Genomic DNA, 6,000 nt, shown 5'->3' with positions numbered 1-6,000 from the left:
CATCGACACAGTCTTGGTAGTAATGAAGTTTAGCAATAATGACCCGGGGTTTACCATTCGGCCTCCTCGGAGTAAGGCCTCTGTGGGAGCGATCCACCAGGATGTCTTTCTCCAAGCGCAACACTTCTTTAAGTAGTTTGGAAACTGAGACAGTGGAGCTCGAACCTGGTTCCTCTGCAATACCCATGATACGGATGTTGCACCGTCGCAGTCTCCCCTCGATATCCTCATTTCTCTCCCTCAGCTCTGCAACCTCTGCTTTCAGCTCGGAGACCGTAGTTTGTAATGCAGTGACTTCATCCGACCATGTTGTTAAGCCTTCCTCCACACTAGCAACCGTGGCCTTCACGCAGTCCAAATCAGAGCGGACAGTCGAGCTAAGCTCTTTTATCTCGTTTCTAACGATGTTGAGTTCATCTGAAAGAACACTTTTCAGCTCAGACCTGATGATTAAGGCAATGTCCGCCCTTAAGGAGGTGAGGACTTCTGCTTTTAAGGCCATAGCATCCATATTTCTCTCCGGAGGAAGGGGAGGTGTCTGGTCCGGACTTTCAGGTGAAGGTTGTGTCGGTGAGTTAGCTTTGTTGCTAGCCGCCAAGCCAGTGTATTTATATTTACAGAGATTACTCGCCATTTACACAACGCTGACGGTTCAAATTTACAATAGCACTGCCAACAAGGATTACAAAGTGGTATATGTGTTAGGTTAACCGCAGAAGTGCACTGAAATGAAGTTTTAGGGGATTTATGGCAGGAGCTCAACACAGTGCGTCCTAACACTTAAGTCTTTCACATACTGTCTATGCACGTTTATTAAATGGTACTTTCTCACACTCATTGCTTTTAACTTCTGCCTGTATAACTCATCTTGCAAATATTTACATTTTCTCTGTATCTGCTTCTGCTGCCTATGTGGAACATCTGTCTTGGATCTATTGACTTGTTGCAACAACTTCTTCCTTTTGATATATTTTGAACAGGTTGGTTGCTGAAATTCAAGTGCAGCCGCATCACCAGCCTCACTGTTGTGTGTGCTACACAGTCTAAAATTGTATCCACTACAACTAGGTCTATTAACTGTACAATAGCCATAACAAGTTTGCAGCTGAGGCTGCTGAACACAAACAACAGTCTCATAGTGATTACCATTTACATTCACTAAATAAACACCATGTGACACGTGCCCCTGCTTACAGCTATATTCAAGCCAGTGATCATTATAATATGTAAAGACATTAACACCAAAACAATCAGCTGTTGCTTGAATCTCTAGCTCTGTGGCCCAGCTACCAACATAGTGCATCCTTGACCTTCTCTAAATCAAAATTTAACTTTTTACATAAGACAAGAGCAACTTCCTTGGTAAGGGTGTTGAACTGTAAGTCCTTACTTGTTACATCCCCCACACAAACAACATCTGAATTAATTTCCACACTATCACAACTCTTAGTGCTAGCATCAACCACTGCCTTGACAACACTCTCCACAGCTGCACTACACTCCAAGGACAAATCTGTGTTTTCACTGAGATCTTTGACACAAATGCCATTAACTTCAAACAACTTAGGAGTTGTCTGAATTGCTGCAGCAAATTTGCAGAAGTGCTGAAACAGATGCTGAAGAGAACTGAAATACAACACAACACTCTTCCCTGTCGGATCTACCATCCCATCTGCACTGCGCGCATGAGAGTCAACAACTGCAAACTGTCCATCCTTCCTAATGATAGCACAGGTATTACTACACATGGTAAATATGCAAGTGTCATATTTCATGCACACCTGCATTAAACCAGGTGCAGGCGTGGTGTGCTCTGAATGCCATGAAAACACACTCTCTCTAACATGCTTAACTATAGCTACCAAGCTAATAGGCATACACTGACTCCCACCATATCTGAACTGCTTGTCACCCTGATGAAAACTGCCCCTAACTGAACATATGCTACTCTGAACTTCTGCTACACTACAAGGCAAGTCTGTACAAACACTACTCCCTGAATCTACAGACAAAGTATCCTTCTCCAAAGACCTGCAAGGCAAGGAAAAAGTACTCTGACCGTGATCGATCTCCTTGGTGCCACGTGTGCGTTGAACTCTTGGCTTCCGCACCTGTAATAATATGAAATCAGACACATTTGTCTCTAGTTCCAGGTAGGCTGCCATCCACATCACCTGCACAAGAATAGGCAACCCCTGGTTGTCACTCAGGTGCACCTGCAAAAACAGCAAGGAAATAACAGATTATTGCCTTCATTATTGCCCTACATGTATTACCTATAATGTAGCGTATTTCACTTACACCATCAGGGCACCACAGCTCACGATGGCGCAGAGGGAAATGGTTGGCCTGGTGGACGTACTTGACTCCTTAACATAAACACAATCACAGAAGTTGAAGCACTACTTCCATGATTACTACAATAATAATGTAGATTTCAAATAGAAACTCTATCACACAAAGTTGTACTTCTTGCTTTAATGTAAAACTTATGTACACCCAAGTGGAATAATAATTCTTACCAAGACGTGCTGACACACGTTGGAATTCCTGTCGGAACAACTCCTGGTAGTCAGCTCGGATCGTCAAAGTCAACCACAAACACCTGCAAAAAAAATAATCAACCATCATCACAAGGGTAGATTGATATTCCTGAATATCACTTTGTATTAAAATACATAAATGAATTCCTACCTTTGGCCACTTGCTGCAAACAGTGCCCAGGTACGGTGCAAAAGCTGCCCCTGCCTCGTCAATCTGTCCTACTGGCTGTCAAGTCGTTACCAGGAGCCATGACACAGACAGCATCAGGGGTCCGAGGAAGCACGGCATGCACAACCTCGGTCCTGAGCACATCAGCACATGCTCCTGGTGTGGACATGACACCAAAGGACAGGCAACCCTCTGGCATACTGACAATCCCATCTGCAACGGATCGCCAATGGGAGTCCCCCAAAAGAAGAACAAACTGTAACATAAGCAGAAACACTATTTCTGTTACACTGAAAACAACTACAACAGTTTCTAATCATTAACTTGTTTTAGTATAAATTACCTTTTTGTCTGGACATTCAGCTGGGATGACCAACTTTGAACTGTACCCGGTGTGCACAGAAAGTGGCCATCGCTGCACTTTGTGGCGCCAGCCGGTGCCAGGGACTGTTTGTGAACACACAGTTCTAGATTTAAATAACTTCACTAATAATAGATACCTATGACACACAATGCATAATACCATGTATTTGGAAAAAATTTATGACAACACACCTGCAACAGCCACACCAGGCTGGTTGTACCGAGGTGTGACATCCTCAGAGCGGCGCTCCGTCATCCTCCTCTTCGCCGCCTGGGAGCGACGGTAACCTTTGCCACGCGGCATCTAAATGTGTGTAAACACAAAATGTAATTAATTATTGCATGGATAAACTCACGGCCAACAATGCCTGTACAATATAACAATGCCTCTGTCAATGCCGTGTGTAGCTGTAAGCTGGCACACTCGCAATACTCTCGCAATACATCAAACGCTTTGACAGCAACAGCGGCCTAACTCAACTACAAAGACAAATAAGTACATGCATTGCTACAAATTTGTTCTTGATATAAAATAATTCCTATACACACATGTACCGTCACATATTCCGTTTAAAAAACACTACTTTACATTCATACAAATGGCCAGAAAACAAGCTAGCTCCAAACAGTTAGCTTAGCACTCACCGTTAGCTAAGGTCACGTCCGCGAAGAAAACCTGAAAAAGTCGAAGAAATCCAGGGAAATCCTTCAGAGAGCCTCTGCAAAATGCCTCAATGCTCTGAGCAACACCCCGCTGAAAACTCAAGGAGCTGCGTGGGCGGGGACAAAACCGGAAATACGCACACACTAAAACGACATTTCAAAATATAGATACGCTGTTTTTAAGTAAAAAACAATAATGTATCACAAATCATAAATAACAATTGTATATCCCGGTAACACTTTCACATCATGTCCTAAGTCATTAACTAAATTTCACCTTGTATAATTTTGCCATGCAATGTCCTACTGTGCATGCATTGACTGTTGTCCGAGCTTTTGTGACAGCCGGCATAATTTCTGAACAGCCAGCCGGCAACGACATGCAATGACTCTGACAGCGATGAAAGGGAAGCTGGCATGTTTGAACTCGCACAGTTGTTTCCTGTTTATTGTACATTGATGTAATAATAATAACAATAATAATGATAATACTGTTTTACGGCCGTTACCTTTTTTTGAGAGGTAGGACATATGTTTTAGCATAGCATGCGCCTGATAATGCAATGGGCCTTATGCAACTCTTATCTATGCTGAATTAGGGTGGATGTTCCATTATCAATAACGTTAACGTCTTTGTACACTGTAAGCTTTGCGTTGGAATTAAACGTGGTCATTAGCGAGGTGGGAGAGTGCAGGTGCGCCGGGTGATTAGCTGCGCCGGCTCAGGTGTTTCAGCGAGAGCAGGAGGGTGCGAAGAGGAAGAAGCAGCTATGGCCGCAGCGGTTTGCTGTGGGGAGCGCGGTGAAGACACCGGACTAGGTAAAGAGCGGGGCTGCCTCTCGGTCTGTGGCGGCGATAACCGGGGCCGTTTGCGTTAGGAGGTGCTGGTGAGAAAGATGGAGAGGAAAGTGAGTCTGAAATTAGACTGTCCCGGTTAGGAGACGAGCGCTTTCGGACCCGTGCTGCACTGCTTGTGTGAGGGGAAGGTGGTGGTTCTAGCTCTGGGGGAATCCTCGCTAGGGGAGAGAAGAAGTTTGAGAGGGGTATCCTCATTGCTAGCGCTGGATGTGTCGAAGAGCGGAAGAGAGAGTTTCTTTTTCTTTGTCCCCGTCACAACGGACGACCAGGAGGGAGCTGAGTTTAAGCCAGGGGCATCAGCGACTGATCCTTCCGGAGCCGCTGGCCGGGGCTGTCGGTTTTCCGGAGGTTCTAGATTTGCCAGCTGGGACCCCAGTAACGCCTGCCGCTGAAGAAGGTCCTCGATAAGCCGTTCCAGGGACTGAAGTTCCGACTTCAGGTCGGCAAATGTAATATGTGGGGCCATCAGTAACGCTGGGGAGGGAGACAGCAGAGAGAAAACGGGCCAACAAAGTGACAGTAAAATGCCAGGGGATGCACAGGATTTCTTTTCCGCAACCCGGGATGACAGAGAGGAGGTCGGACAACTTACACGCCAGGGCTCCAGAAGGAGCCCGCAGCAGTGAGAGAGCAGATTTTGATCGGAGGACTTGTTTACTTGTTATTAGATGGAGACTTACCGGCGAGGGCCCGGAAAGCGGCCCGTTGACAGAGAATGGCTCGGGTAAGTCAGTCCAATTTCTTGTTTCTCGTAGGATCCGTGAAGAGTGCAGGTAGTGTCACTCCTGAGTTTGACACAGAGCAGAGCAATCAAACTTTAGTTCTTCTACTTTATTTTTTTTTTTATTATATTTTCTTCCGTACACTTTTTGGCTCACTGTATCTTGGGCATACTTTGTACTATTGAAACCGTTCAAATGTCAAAATGTTCAGCTTATTGAGGACATGATGGGTTTTAGTTTTTTTCAGCTATTTATAGTTTTTAAAATATTAAGCGTTTTCTAAAATTAATTTAACATTAAAGTCAATGAGAGATTTTTCAACTTTTAAAAGCTTTCAGCGTTGGCATACTTTCAGCTACAGAAACCATTCAAAGATCAAAATGTTCAGCTTTTTCAGGTCTTTTCAGCTATTACTTTTCAGAGTTCAGCTATTTATAGTTTTTAAAATATTAAGCGTTTTATAAAATTAATTTAACATTGAAGTCTATGAGAGAGCCCTTCAGAGTCTTCAACTTTTAAAAGTTTTCAGCGCCTGCATACTTTCAGCTACAGAAACCATTCAAAGATCAAAATGTTCAGCTTCTTCTGCTCTTTTCAGCTATTACTTTTCAGAGTTCTCCTGTTTCTAGTTTTCAAATGGTTAACAGTTTTATACCAAGTGGTTTTGAGGTCTCCTCTGAGT

The sequence above is a fragment of the Parambassis ranga genome, chromosome 19 (genome assembly GCF_900634625.1).
Source record: "Parambassis ranga chromosome 19, fParRan2.1, whole genome shotgun sequence".
Taxonomy (NCBI): Eukaryota; Metazoa; Chordata; class Actinopteri; family Ambassidae; genus Parambassis; species Parambassis ranga.
Note: the sequence above shows the minus strand (reverse complement) of the source record.